A 16,300-nucleotide genomic window follows, 5' to 3' on the forward strand; every position below is an offset into this window, starting at 1 on the left:
GTTTTGATTTGAAGGTTTACACAAGTCTAAATTTACGATGGAATCCTTGTTGTCATTATGGAGACATTGTTGTTCTTTGCAGGGAAACAATAATAGCAACTATGGAAATTAATTTTGGGATTGTCCACATTGTAAGGTAAGCTTTCATGGTAAATCTTGTTCATGGAAAATTTCTGGTAAATCTTCTTTGTATGACATTGTTGTTTGGTTTCCTTATATATACATAACTCTAATTAGGTTGGTTGTGGCTTCTTTGATTGGTCCTATAAAGAAGTTGGAGATGAGAATGACCAATTTATGATAAAGCAAAAATATAGGCTGGAAAAGTTGACAAAAGAAAATCGAGGAAGCGAAAATGGAGGTTGAAAATACCTTGGATGCATTTTTATTTCATTTAATTGCATTTTTATTTGTGTGACCTTGTGAATTTATGTTGGCCTTGGATCGTGATGGTTTGGACTTCAAGTCTCATCAAACTCAGTGGATCTTGGATGTTGATGGGGTGAAAACCCTAATCCACCAAAATGGATGATTGATTTTGATGATGACTTGATCAAACTTTTGATCCAATTTGGGTGTGACTTCTCTCGTGTCTCTCTACTTCATCTCTTTCTTTTCCCTTTGATCAATTGGTTGACTTGTGTCCATCTTGATCATGATGTATGGTTTGGTACTTGATGAACTTTCATCATTTCAAATCTACCTTCTAAGTGATTATGGATCATTTAAGGTACTTTGGATTGATGCATAAGTTTATCCTAAGTGTCATGAAGTGTGAATTGAAGTAATGAACCGTCCTCCTAGCCTTTGTGCTTGATCATCCCCTTTCTTTCTTTTTTGTGTGGTATGGCTTTAGGATAATGATTTACATATTATTTCTCTAGCATGTATTAACACAAACATTATTATTGACCGGCCTCAGATAGTTGTGACTTCTACATAAGTCCAATTGCGATTGCTTAACATAGTGCTAAATTTGTCCCAAAAGTAAAAGGCATTTTTATAAGTGAGACTGTAAGTCTCATATTCTTCATGGTATTGTATGAAAATGTTGCTCCTTTTCCATTTGTGAGAGTTAGTGGCATACTTCTTGATTTTATCCAAGTTGGAATCCTTCTCATAAATGATGTATAGGTCCACATTTTCATGCTTGTGAGTGAACAATTGAGTGTTCTCCAAAAAGTGACCAAAACATCTTTTCATCTTTACTAACATCCTTTGCTAATTCTTCACTTGTATTTACTTCTATTTCAATGTTATTTACTTTATGCCTTTATTTTTTTATGTCATTTACTTTATGCCTTTATTTTTTTATGTCATTTAATTTATACTTTGTGTTTAGCATTTCATATCATATTGTTTGTGATTATGTCATTTTATTTTTTGTACATTTGGACCTTTCTTATATATCATTGTAAAGAGGATATTAATAAAGAAAAAACCTAAAAAAGAAACTTGATTATCTTGATTCATGGACTTGTGGTTATTATCCTTGGCATCATTGAGGAGTTATGGACTTAGAATTAGGATCTTGACCGTTGCTTTGGGACTTGTGATTCTGAGACCCTAAAGTTCATCTAGAACCTTTGACTTTGAACTTTCTTTTGGAGACTTGGTTGAACTACTTTGGTTTCATCTGATACATGGATTATTATTGTTTATTTTGCTTACTCGAGGCTTAATCCAAAATGAGAGAATTCTTGCTTGAGTTATGTCATAAAGCTTGCTATCTCTTTGTTAGATATTTCTTCCCTAACTTTTAGTTTATGCTTTAGGGTAGTCTCTTCTTCTCCTCCCTCCTTCTTTAATTTTCAAGTCTTCTCCCTCTTTTCAAAAATCTTCTTAATTTCAAACTTGAACCACTTTCTCAATAGACCTTGCTTTTGTCAAGTGATTTTAAAAACCTTTTTCTCAATAAATATTAATCCATCTTAAGCATACTCTGACCCATTTCAAAAAGACAAAAAAATGCATAACTCATCTAAATCATATTTGGGCCCTTTGTGCACTTTTCCTTTTAATTTTTTCCCAAGGCATTAAATATGAGTCATTTCCATAGTCGATATATAATTCTCCTATCTTCATAGTATTGATAATAATTCTTTTCTATCTAAGAGAGTTAGTGGCATACTTGTTGATCCTTATCCAAGTTGGAGCCCTTCTCATGATGATGCAAAGTTCCCATACTTGTGGGTGACTAGTTGAATACTCTCCTTAAAATGACAAAATTTCTTTTTCCATAAAATTTAATCAAAACAAACTCTCTTTATTATTTTTACCATGAACTATGAGGTTTTGATCCTCCATTGCACTTTGTTGGTACGTATGCATGAGGCTTCAAAAGTCTTGACAAACACAAAAAAAAAATCATAAAAAATACACTTCTTTTCCCATCTCTCCAATCTTTTGCAAACAACACCTATTTTTCAAACCAAAAGACATAGTTTCAAAGAGGTTCCCATGGAGTACCATGTATTTTTAGGGTGTTAATACGTTCCCTTTACATAACTAACCCCCAGACCCTTGTTCTCTTTGTTATTAGTTTTGTTTTAAAACTTTGGATTTTGTTCTTACTTTTTCCCTTTTCCTTTGGAAACAGTAAAAACGCGATGACGACTCTTGCTTTGTGAGTTAAGTTAATCAATAGCTTAATCTCAAAAATTCACCGCTATAAAATGTATATGATATATTATGTGTATGATACATGTTATGGGTGTTCATTTCCAAATATTTCAATTGATAACCATGGTGTGTTTCAATTTACATGTTTTTAGTGACCTCATCTTAATATCTTCACATGTATTTTATACAGTTAATATTTTATGCTTGCTCCAAAAAGTTCAAGTTTATGTCGATGATATCATATTTGATTCCACTAACATGTAACTTGTCAAGGATTTTGTTAAGCATATGCATGATGAGTTTTAGATGAGTCTCATAGGGGAGTTGAATTACTTCCTTGGTCTTCAAATCAAGCAACTCAATGAAAGAACATTCGTGCGTCAAACAAAATATTGCAACAAATTACTAAAGAAATTTGGTATGGAAGATGCAAAATCAATTGATACTCCAATGCTCACTAATGGAAACTTGAAAAGGAATGAAATTGGTAAGGTGATCGCGACTTTATGAGTCGAATTTGGGGTACAAACTACAAGTGCACAGTTCTATCGCGTAGTTTTAAAAGATATCGATCCCACAGGGACTTATGAATCGATATACCGTTATCTAAGGTTACTTCGTAAAGCTAAGGTGAATAATGGTTGATTGTTTGGGGGCGAAGCTAAAAACTAAACTAAGATCTAGATTAAATATTAATAAAGCGGATATCGGTATGTAGTTCGTCGTAATTAGGGAATCAATTCTTTGTCGGTTTCTTGGTTTTAAAATAAATCGTTTCAGTTAACTTTATTGATTAAAGGTTTTATCTCAAACTCTCGCTCTGTTGAATAAACCATGATTTTATGTTAATGTAGCTGTCACTTATAATTAAGTCAAAAACCATTTTTTGAAAGCAATAAAGTTGCAGAAACTCTTTTTAAGAAAACACTGACCGTTTTAAACACCCTTATCTCAAACTCTCGCTCTGTTGACTTAGGTTATACAATTAAACCCGAATGCTTAACTCTCGTCCTCACATTCAATCTTTAAAAATACTTTTTGGAAAAGGTCAGAATTTAATTAACTCTAAAACTTGCTCTCGCCCTGATCTAGAATTAATGCCTAATTTACACTGTCCAGTTAAAACCTCAAACTCTCGCTCTATTGATTTTAACTTCTTTATGTCTTTTACTTTTGTAAAAAAATCTTGTTATTAAACCTGTAAATTGAGACCGTAAAAAGATTGATTTTAATTTTAAATTTAATTAGACCGACTTAGTCTTGATCCCTTATTCCGCTTACTTTACATACCGATATCTAGGCGAATTAGCCAGACATGCTAAACAAACAAAAATATCTATCATGCATAAACAGACTCATCCCAGGCAGATAATATAAATAAGTAATAAAACAAAGCATTAAATAATAATTAAAGAACCTGAATGCGTTAAACAATAGTCTTGAACACTCCACCACAAGCCGGTAGGATTTGTTCTTGGATTCTTCAATTAAACAACAAGTTAAAACGAAGGAAATAAAAACTAGATTCTAACGTAAGGTTAGATCCGGTAAAAGTTGCACAATAGTTTCCGGTGTAGAAACTATTGTGCGAAAAGAATTAATTAAATGCTAAAAAGGAAAGTATAAATTGCAAGGGAAATAGTGTAGAACTTGTAAGAAAAATAAATAAAGAAACAATACTGAAATTGCTGGAAAAGAAAATAAGCAAAAGCGAAAAGCGGCAAAGGAAAAAATTGGAAAAGCTTCCGGAACCACCTTAGGTTTTCCAAAGTGGCTATTTATATTGGTGTCATTAAGTAACTGTCTGCTGCCAAAAGGTCTTCAACGTAGCTAATTGCATGGCGTGGATATAGGGCCCAACACTCCTCAACGTCTCTTCAAGTCTCTGAGGCGTTACTTGCGCCCAAAAAGTAGGGGAATGGTGTGACGTTCGTCACAAGGCTGTTTTGCGTGACGCTCGTCACGCCCTCTGTGACGTCCGTCACAGGCACAGCATTTGTGTCTTGCGCTTTGGGCTGGGCTTTGGCATTTGGTTCTTTTTCTCTCCTTTTTGCACCTCCTTTTCTTCCATTTTTACTAGTGCTTCAAAATAAACCACCTGAGACAAATAGGAAGAAAATACCGCGTAATATCTTATAAAATGAAGTGAACTGAAATAAATAATAATAAATTTAATTGAATTAAGTCCAAAAATATGATATAATTTCGTGTTATCAAACTCCCCCATACTTAGATCTTTGCTTGTCCTCAAGCAAAATTCAGTATAGAACTCGTTTTAAAAATTTAGCCAGATGAAATTTCAAAACACACATCAATTCGTAATAGGTTGCAAGTGGATTTTGTTTAGAAGCAACTTGAGTTAAATCTTGATATCAACAACCACCGTCACAACCTAGACAACCCCACCTTATGCAAATCAGTTCAAGTACACTATGATAGCTATCCCAGTTCCTTTACTCTTATTTCACCCGTTTTCATTCTAGCGAAATCACATTAAGCCCTTTATCTTTTCGCGCACATAGTGGAGTAACCGGTTAGTGATTATGATTCCCTTTTAGCTGGAAGTTCTGGTACATAAGTCGGATAACTTCGTTATTCAGTCCATTGCAAATTGCGGGGGATCGAACCGTAGTCCGCCCTACCAAGTTCAGTACCAGATACCTGCTGAACCAACTCATAATGGATCTTTCATATTATGCTTTTGTATGATCTGCAACCTTTAGATTAAATGATCTGGTAAGGATCACCTAACTTAATTAGTGCATTTCCTGATATATATATATATATATATATATATATATATATATATATATATATATATATATATATATATATATATATATATATTTTTATGTTACTTTGGGAATCATCCACTTATATTCATCGGCTCTCCACGTAGTTTGCTATTAAGATGGTGCTGACTTCTCGTATAAACTACTTGGGGTTACTATAAAACTAAAAGTTCAAGGAATTGGTATAATAGGTACTTATCCTGATCTAACGTGTTGGGTTCGTTTAGAGTGTTTGGCGGTAGTAGTCTTTGTCTTGATTCGACTCAAGATCGATAAGATGAGCAACCTTTATACTTACTGGGTGTTGAGTTTTTGTTGTGTGGCTCATGAAAGTTTGAGGGAATAGATAATAGAAATTTATTCACACTCGGGACTTAACTTAAAATAATAGATTTTTTTTTTTTTAATAATTAATAAAGCAAAACAATGGAGGGAAAGGTACATACTTGAAAAATGAAAATAGAAAGAACATGGTTTCCCCCCCATACTTAAACTAAACATTGTCCCCAATGTTTTAAGGAAATGAAATACAATATGGAAAGGAAAGAGAAACTACAACTAAGGTTGTCTTCCGCCTCTGGTTCTTGGACCTGGTGATCCCTGACGTAAGTCTAAGTTGTCGAACCTGCTGAACAACTCAGTAAACCGCTGGTCGGTTATGGCATTCCTAGCATCCTGTTGTTGTTGCATTTGATGCATTATCTGCATCATCTCGACATTATGTGCCTGCATACCCTCAATAGCATCTATGATGTCGTCGTTGGTTGCAGGCCTTCTTCGTCGACGACGTTGGGAGGATGGGCCAGTTGCATTGCCGGAAGGGTTGAGCGGGACTGACTGTTGTGTAGGCGGATGATCACCTTGCTCCATTGCTTCAAACTCGTCTGTGTGCGGGTTTGTTTGTGAAGGCTCGGTGGCTTCGGGAGCGTTTAGATCATAGAGGTGGCGGTTGGGGTTTGTGACATCAGTTAGGGCGATATTTGGTAGAACAACGCTTGGGACTGCCTGGTTGTTCACCATAAGATAATATCCTCCGCCTACTATGTTCTTAATCAGGCGGCTGGATCGACAGTAGCTGATATCCATAGATAGGGGAGGTAGAGATTCTAAAGTTTGGAGTTTATCCCCTAGGTTTAGGCCAAGTGCTATGGTGGTGATTAATCCACCAATTATAAAAGGTTGCCGGCCTCTAGCACATAAGGTGAGGATATGATGAAATAGAAAGGAGGCGGCGTTTACCTGAGTATCTGGTTCGAAGACGCACTGGAGGAAGAATAGCTCCTTTGAGTTGACCTTGCTGTTGTTTGGTCTTCCAAAAACTGTGTTTTGCAAGGTGCGGATAAAGTACCGGATAGTGGGGTTATGTATATGGGAGAGAAGGAGCTCTTCCCAGTTGTAGGTATCTATACCGGAAATTTTCTTAAAAAGGCCGAAAACGTCAACTGTGTTCCAGTTTGAGTTTGGAGGGATTCTGGGGTGTAGCAGACCTTCTATGGGGAATTGTAGCATGGTACTCAATTGGTTTTGGGTTAAGGAATACTCGGTGTTAAACATACGGAAGGTTGCGGTACCGGTTAAAAATTCGTCTTCACCGGCGGGAGTGGTGTAGTCGTATGAACTTAAGAATTCTAAGGTTAGGGATGGGTAGGTGGGTTGATTATGAGTGCAAAGGAAGGTTAAGTTGGCTTGACGGAGCATCCATTCGATACCTTGGAGTAATCCTAATTGTTGTAAACAAGTTAAATCGAGGTACCTGGTGGAAACGATGCCTCGCTGTTGGAAACGCTCGAATTGCTCCCTTTGATAATTTTCATCTTCGGATCGGAAGATGATATTTCCGAAATTCTGATTTCCCGCCATTGTGATGAATGAATTTTGAAGGGGTGATTTGGAAAGAAAAGAAATGTATTTGGTAGGAGAGAATGGTTTGTGGTGAATGAAGGAAGGTTTGGTGGTGTATTTATAGGAGAAGAATTTGGAAGTTGGAAAGAAAAAGTGGTTGAAAAGTAATTAAGTGTGGTTGAATGGAAATTAATGGGGAAGGTAGAAAGTAAAAAGGTGTAACGTTTGTCTCCAACGGCTTCTTAACGTTCACTGGTCTGAAGGGTGTTACGCTCGTCACAGGGGTGTGACGATCGTAACAGGCACTTGGCGTGCCGTCCGTTATGGATTGTGTGACGCTCGTCACACATTCCTTTTTGGCAAGGCTTCAGTAGCGTTTCACAGAATCACTTTGGTAAAGGATTTTATTTTTGTTATTTATTTTGTTTTGTTTTGCTTATGATTGGTTTATTCTGCAATTTAATTTATCGTGCACGCTTATTCTACTTTGTATAATAATAAGTCATAGGTAGCAACAGTAGAGCATAATAGCTATTGCATAATAAAATTAAATAAACAGCTTCAATAAAATGATCATAATGTAATACAGGAAAGGAAAACAATGAAATGAAAGAGAAATAAATGTGAACATGAATTCAAATAACATTAATGAATAATCTAACTTAAAACTAAATAACTTAGAAAAATAACTAAATTTTATCCCTCTGCACGATCTCTGGCCGGAGGAGCAAAAGAGTTAACACGATGTAGCAACTCGTGAAACTGATCTGTCATACTGCTCATGTATCCTAGAACTTCGTGTCTCATGCTAGTAAATTCTCCTCTGAGGGCGTCTTGTTCTGACATCAAAGCTTCAATGGCGGTGTTATAATCAGTTCCGGGCATATGATGCCGGAGGTCGGATATGGCTGATTCTTCGATCTGAACAGGCTGAGGAGGAGGGTCAATATCATAATAGCCGGATGGTGTCTGAGGGTCAGATTCAGCATGAGGGATCTGGTCATCATAAGTCTCATAGTCATCACAAATCTCATAGTCCTGGATGGATTCAGTGGATCTAGCAGGAGTAGGAGTTTCGTTCAGGTTGTAGAGCCAGTTACTGCGGTTATGAATGCTAGTCCTAGGATCGGGCATGGTGAATAGGCAAAGAACCTGGTTATCAATAATAAGCTCAAACTCGTCAGACCCTAGGTTTGCTATAAACATAGTGTTGAAGAGGAAGGGTATACTCATAGTAGTAATGCCACAAAAAGGGCTTAGGTCAAGCATAGGCTGACGTAATCCAATAGCATTACCTATCATAGTTATCAAACCGCCTATTCTAATGGGTGCTCGCTCATCCTGGATAAGGTGGTCCAAATTAGCTAACATAAAAGTGGCACCGTTTACTGGACGGTTCTGGGAAGCACAAAATATGATGAAGAGTTCATCACGTGAAACTGAAGTACTATTTGGCTTCTTCCCAAATAAAGTGTGGGTCAGGATCTTATGGAAATAGCGAAAGGCCGGGTTGTGTATGTTTCCAGAGAGAAACTCATGTTCTTCGGGCTCATCATTTCCAGTCAGCTTACCCCAAAAGTGTTCAAGTTCTCTATGTTCAAAAAGTTCTTCCTGGCTTACTGTGAATGTGTCAAAGGAGGTAGGAAAACCCAAAAGATTGGTAAAGTCTCTAATATTAAATTGGTACTCCATATTGAACATTCTGAACTGGATAAAACCTCTGCTAATTCCTTTTCCATGGCTGGGTAGATAGATTAATGAGCTAAGGAATTCTAGTGTGAGTCTCCGGTAGGTGGTGAAATGTCTCAGGATAGGGGATGTCTCCCATCCTATCTGGTTCAGCAAATACAGGACACTTTGTCTAAGTCCAAGGGCAGTCATAGCCCAATCATCAGCATATAAACTAGGTAGCATCTCTCTAGTGGCTAGTTCTTCAAACTTTTGTTTCTGAGCCATTCCTCTGAATTTGATACCCATACGATCAAAATGTCCCATCTGGTTAGTGTTAGCTAGAGAAAAGAAAACATGAGTTTTAGTCAGGATTTAGCCAAATGCCGAAAGAAGAAAAAAAAAATTATTATTATATATTTTTTTTCTTTTGAATTAAAATAAATCAGGAATGAATACTAAAAAGAAATTAAAAGAATAATTGAGGAAAAAAAATAGGAAAATGATAATAATAGAATAAGAAAATAATAAAATAATTGTGGGTTGTCTCCCACTAAGCGCTTTGTTTAAATGTCGCAAGCTCGACAAAGAAACTGTTAAGTATAATCTATAGGTCCTGGGGGCATTTCGTCTAAGTGTAGGATTTGCGAATCTCCATTGGTTTCCGCATAATGATAGTGTTTTAGACGTTGCCCGTTTACGGTAAACGGTTCTGTGGATTTGCCTTTAATTTCTATTGCTCCACTGGTCTGAGGGTGGTAAGGTGTCGCTATCCTATGTCTCACTCCGTATTTAAATAATAATTTTTCGAGTACCTTGGATATAAAGTGCGATCCACCATCACTGACTACTATTCTTGGGATGCCAAATCTCGGAAATATTATATTCTTAAAGAGTCTAGTTACTACTCGGGTGTCGTTTGTTGGGGAGGCTACAGCTTCGATCCATTTTGATACGTAGTCAACTGCCACGAGTATGTATTTGTTACCGAAAGAGGATGGAAAAGGTCCCATGAAGTCTATTCCCCACACGTCGAAGATCTCTACTTCCAAAATACCTTTTTGTGGCATCTCGTCACGTCTAGATATGTTTCCCGTGCGTTGACATCTGTCACATTCCTTAGTAGCCGCATGTACGTCCTTCCATATAGTTGGCCAATAAAAGCCGGCTTGTAGGATTTTAGAGCAGGTCTTGGATGTACTTGTGTGTCCACCATAAGGAGCGGAGTGGCAGTGTTGGATTATATTTTCTACCTCTTCTTCGGGTATACATCGACGGAAAATACCATCGGGGCCTCTTTTGAAAAGTAAGGGATCATCCCAGTAATAGTGTTTTATGTCGTAGAAGAATCGTTTCTTCTGCTGGTAAGATAAAGTAGGTGGAACTATTCCGGCAGCTAAATAATTGACGAGATCAGCGTACCATGGTGTGACAGATATAGCTAAGGTGGTTTCTACTTGCATGTCGGAGTTGTTCTCTTCCAAAGTAGCTATAAGTTTGTCATACGAGAAATCATCATTAATTGATGTTCTTTCCGGTTCAAGGTTCTCAAGTCTAGAGAGGTGGTCTGCTACTACGTTTTCAGTTCCTTTCTTGTCCTTGATTTCTAAGTCGAATTCTTGTAGCAACAAGATCCATCTTAGGAGTCTAGGTTTAGCATCCTTTTTTGTTAAAAGGTACTTGATAGCAGCGTGATCAGTGTAAACTATTATTTTAGCTCCGACCAAGTAAGAACGAAATTTATCTAGCGCAAATACCACTGCTAGGAGTTCTTTCTCGGTAGTGGCGTAATTCATTTGCGCTTCATCCAGGGTTCTGCTTGCGTAATATATAACGTGAAGCTTTTTATCCTTTCGTTGTCCTAAAACAGCACCTACAGCATAATCGCTGGCATCGCACATTATTTCAAATGGTTCATTCCAGTCTGGTGTCTGCATTATGGGTGCGGAGATCAATGCTTGCTTAAGCGTTTGAAATGCTTTTAAACAGTTATCGTCGAATATGAATTCAGCATCTTTCATCAATAGTCCGGTTAAAGGTTTAGTTATCTTAGAGAAGTCTTTGATGAATCGTCGGTAAAAATCGGCGTGTCCTAAAAAGCTTCGTACTTCTCTCACGGTTCTTGGGGGTTGAAGATTTTCGATTACCTCTATTTTGGCTTTGTCTACTTCAATTCCTCTGTTCGAGATGATGTGTCCTAAAACAATTCCTTCTTGTACCATAAAGTGGCACTTTTCCCAGTTAAGTACTAAGTTTACTTTTACACATCGCTCAAGAACTCTTTCCAGGTTTTCAAGGCATTCTTCGAAACTTTGTCCGTATACGGAAAAGTCATCCATAAATACTTCCATGATGTTTTCGAGAAAGTCGGCGAAAATTGCCATCATGCATCTTTGAAAGGTTGCAGGAGCATTACACAGACCAAACGGCATTCGTCTATAAGCGAAGGTACCAAAAGGGCACGTGAACGTTGTCTTTTCTTGGTCATCAGGGTGAATTGGTATTTGAAAGAAGCCTGAATAACCGTCTAGATAACAGAAATGTGAATGTTTTGCTAATCGTTCTAACATTTGGTCAATGAATGGTAAAGGGAAATGATCTTTTCGGGTTGCTTTGTTTAGTTTCCTATAATCAATGCACATTCTCCATCCTGATTCGATTCGTTTAGTTATAGTTTCCCCTTTTTCGTTTTCAATAACGGTTATGCCTCCTTTCTTTGGTACAACGTGCACAGGACTAACCCATTTGCTATCAGATATAGGATATATAATACCTGCTTCCAATAACTTGGTTATTTCCTTCTTTACTACCTCACTCAGGATCGGATTTAGTCTTCTCTGGTGTTCCCTAGAGGTTTTACAGTCTTCTTCTAACATGATGCGGTGCATACAAATAGAAGGACTTATTCCTTTAAGATCGGTGATGTGGTACCCTAGTGCGGTTGGATACTTCCTTAAGATATGTAGGAGTTTTTCTGTTTCGAGTCTTCCTAGGTCTGCATTAACTATCACAGGTCGTTCAAGTTCTAAGTCTAGGAATTCATATCTCAGATTTTTGGGAAGTGTTTTCAGGTCAGGGGTTGGTTTGTTAAGACATTGCGTAGGGTCCGGTGTTATTGCTAAACATTGGTTAGATCTGTCTTCTACAAGGCAGTCAGATGATTTGTCTTCTTCTAACTCTGCTTCTTTTATGCATTCATCGATGATATCCATGAAGTAACATGTATCTTCTATTGCAGGTGCTTTCAAGAATTGGGAAAGAATGAATTCAATTTTCTCTTCACCTACTTCGAAGGTGAGTCGTCCTCGTTTTACGTTTATGATTGCACCGGCAGTTGCTAAGAATGGTCTTCCCAGTATAATGGGTGTAATATCATCTTCTCTAATGTCCATAATTGTAAAATCAGTGGGAATGTAGAATTGACCTATGCGTACGGGAACATTTTCAAGGATTCCTACAGGATATTTGATGGAACGATCTGCTAGTTGCACAGACATTTTGGTTGGTCTTAATTCTCCCATTTCCAGTTTCTTACATATGGATAAAGGCATAACGCTAATTCTGACTCCTAAATCGCATAAGGCTTTGTCGATGACAAATTTTCCTATGTGACAGGGTATAGAGAAACTACCTGGATCCTTGAGTTTAGGGGGCATGTTTTGGATTATAGCGCTACATTCGGCAGGGAGTGTAACGGTTTCGCTATCCTCAAGTTTCCTCTTATTAGAAAGAATTTCTTTTAAGAATTTAGCATATGAGGGCATCTGCGTAATAGCTTCGGTGAACGGAATTGTAACGTTTAATTGTTTAAGGAGATCAACAAATTTTCTAAATTGGCCCGCATCTTTGGTTTTAACAAGCCTTTGAGGGTAAGGTATAGGTGGTTTGTAAGGTGGTGGAGGTACATAAGGTTCCTTCTTTTCTAGGGTTTCCTTATTACTCTCTTCCTTTTCCTTAGGTTCACTTTCCTCAGTTGATTTCTTAGGGTTTTGGTTTTCTATCCTTGGATCAGACGGTCCTTCCACTTCCGTTCCACTTCCTAATATAATTGCATGAGCGTGGCTTCTCGGGTTAGGTTGGGGCTGTCCAGGGAATGTACCAGTTGGGGCAGCAGTAGGTGCTTGTTGTTGGGCTACTTGTGATATTTGTGTTTCCAGCATTTTGTTATGGGTAGCCAAGGCATCTACTTTGCTTGCTAGTTGTTTAAGTTGTTCGCCAGTGTGTACATTCTGGTTTAAGAAATCTTTATTGGTTTGTTGTTGGGAAGCTATAAAGTTTTCCATCATGATTTCCAAGTTGGATTTCCTAGGGGCGTTATTGTTAGGCATGGATGGGTTCGGTTTCTGATATCCCGGAGGTATAGCTGGGGCTTGATTTGGAGACTGTCCAGGTGCGTACAAAGCGTTATTACTCTTATATGAAAAGTTTGGATGGTTCTTCCAATTTGAGTTATAGGTGTTCGCATAGGGGCTTCCTTGAGCATAGTTTACTTGCTCTGCTTGGATTCCTGTCAAGAGTTGACAGTCCGTAGGAGTGTGGCCTTGGATTCCACAGACCTCGCAATTCTGAGTTATAGCAACCACGGCGGCTGGAGGTGATACGTTTAAACTTTCAATTTTCTGGACCAAAGCATCCACTTTTGCGTTAACGTGATCAAGGTTACTTATCTCGTACATGCCAGTTTTCGTTTGAGGTTTTTCCACCGTTGTTCGTTCGGTTCCCCACTGATAGTGGTTTTGGGCCATGCTCTCGATAAGCTGGTAAGCATCAGCATAAGGTTTGTTCATTAATGCACCACCTGCAGCGGCGTCTATTGTTAACCTTGTGTTGTATAAGAGACCATTATAAAATATGTGAATTACTAACCAGTCTTCCAAACCATGGTGTGGGCAAAGTCTCATCATGTCTTTGTATCTTTCCCATGCTTCGAAAAGAGACTCGTTGTCTTTCTGTTTAAATCCGTTTATCTGGGCTCTTAACATAGCTGTTTTGCTTGGCGGAAAGTATCGGGCAAGAAAAACTTTCTTCAACTCGTTCCATGTGGTGACTGAGTTGGAAGGGAGAGATTGAAGCCATCTTCTAGCGCTATCTCTTAATGAGAAAGGAAAAAGACGAAGTCGAATTGCCTCTGAAGTGACACCATTAGCTTTAACAGTATCAGCGTATTGGACAAATACGGATAAATGAAGGTTTGGATCCTCGGTAGGATTTCCAGAGAATTGGTTCTGTTGCACCGCCTGCAACAGCGAAGGTTTAAGTTCGAAGTTGTTTGCTTCGATTGCGGGCGGAGCAATACTTGAATGCGGCTCATCTTGCGATGGAGCGGCGTAATCTCTAAGAGCACGAGCTGGTTCTGCCATCTCGGTTATCGAAGGAAAAAGGTTTTTGAAATCAGGAAGTTCTATAGGAGGGAGATTGTTTGCAGCACGATATTCCCGAATTCGTCGTAAGACTCGGAGATATAGTTCGATATCGTTGATTCGTAAATAGAGCGGTTCGCCTTGTGAGCGAGTGCGTGGCATGCAAATCAACGAAAGAAAGAATAGAAGAAAAAGAAACCTTAGTCTCTACAGCGTAACGGAAGAGTTACGATATCGATTAAATAAAAGTCCCCGGCAACGGCGCCAAAAACTTGATCGCGACTTTATGAGTCGAATTTGGGGTACAAACTGCAAGTGCACAGTTCTATCGCGTAGTTTTAAAAGATATCGATCCCACAGGGACTTATGAATCGATATACCGTTATCTAAGGTTACTTCGTAAAGCTAAGGTGAATAATGGTTGATTGTTTGGGGGCGAAGCTAAAAACTAAACTAAGATCTAGATTAAATATTAATAAAGCGGATATCGGTATGTAGTTCGTCGTAATTAGGGAATCAATTCTTTGTCGGTTTCTTGGTTTTAAAATAAATCGTTTCAGTTAACTTTATTGATTAAAGGTTTTATCTCAAACTCTCGCTCTGTTGAATAAACCATGATTTTATGTTAATGTAGCTGTCACTTATAATTAAGTCAAAAACCATTTTTTGAAAGCAATAAAGTTGCAGAAACTCTTTTTAAGAAAACACTGACCGTTTTAAACACCCTTATCTCAAACTCTCGCTCTGTTGACTTAGGTTATACAATTAAACCCGAATGCTTAACTCTCGTCCTCACATTCAATCTTTAAAAATACTTTTTGGAAAAGGTCAGAATTTAATTAACTCTAAAACTTGCTCTCGCCCTGATCTAGAATTAATGCCTAATTTACACTGTCCAGTTAAAACCTCAAACTCTCGCTCTATTGATTTTAACTTCTTTATGTCTTTTACTTTTGTAAAAAAATCTTGTTATTAAACCTGTAAATTGAGACCGTAAAAAGATTGATTTTAATTTTAAATTTAATTAGACCGACTTAGTCTTGATCCCTTATTCCGCTTACTTTACATACCGATATCTAGGCGAATTAGCCAGACATGCTAAACAAACAAAAATATATATCATGCATAAACAGACTCATCCCAGACAGATAATATAAATAAGTAATAAAACAAAGCATTAAATAATAATTAAAGAACCTGAATGCGTTAAACAATAGTCTTGAACACTCCACCACAAGCCGGTAGGATTTGTTCTTGGATTCTTCAATTAAACAACAAGTTAAAACGAAGGAAATAAAAACTAGATTCTAACGTAAGGTTAGATCCGGTAAAAGTTGCACAATAGTTTCCGGTGTAGAAACTATTGTGCGAAAAGAATTAATTAAATGCTAAAAAGGAAAGTATAAATTGCAAGGGAAATAGTGTAGAACTTGTAAGAAAAATAAATAAAGAAACAATACTGAAATTGCTGGAAAAGAAAATAAGCAAAAGCGAAAAGCGGCAAAGGAAAAAATTGGAAAAGCTTCCGGAACCACCTTAGGTTTTCCAAAGTGGCTATTTATATTGGTGTCATTAAGTAACTGTCTGCTGCCAAAAGGTCTTCAACGTAGCTAATTGCATGGCGTGGATATAGGGCCCAACACTCCTCAACGTCTCTTCAAGTCTCTGAGGCGTTACTTGCGCCCAAAAAGTAGGGGAATGGTGTGACGTTCGTCACAAGGCTGTTTTGCGTGACGCTCGTCACGCCCTCTGTGACGTCCGTCACAGGCACATCATTTGTGTCTTGCGCTTTGGGCTGGGCTTTGGCATTTGGTTCTTTTTCTCTCCTTTTTGCACCTCCTTTTCTTCCATTTTTACTAGTGCTTCAAAATAAACCACCTGAGACAAATAGGAAGAAAATACCGCGTAATATCTTATAAAATGAAGTGAACTGAAATAAATAATAATAAAATTTAATTGAATTAAGTCCAAAAATATGATATAATTTCGTGTTATCATAAGGATGTTGATGTCAAA

At 37.6% G+C, this 16,300-nt stretch overlaps 1 pseudogene; it reads left to right on the forward strand.

The window, feature by feature from the left end:
- The first annotated feature begins 13,799 nt into the window (after nt 1-13,799).
- On the forward strand, nt 13,800-13,899 carry LOC127116479 (uncharacterized; annotated as a pseudogene).
- The last annotated feature ends 2,401 nt before the right edge of the window (nt 13,900-16,300 follow it).

The sequence above is a fragment of the Lathyrus oleraceus genome, chromosome 1 (genome assembly GCF_024323335.1).
Source record: "Lathyrus oleraceus cultivar Zhongwan6 chromosome 1, CAAS_Psat_ZW6_1.0, whole genome shotgun sequence".
NCBI lineage: Eukaryota > Viridiplantae > Streptophyta > Magnoliopsida > Fabales > Fabaceae > Lathyrus > Lathyrus oleraceus.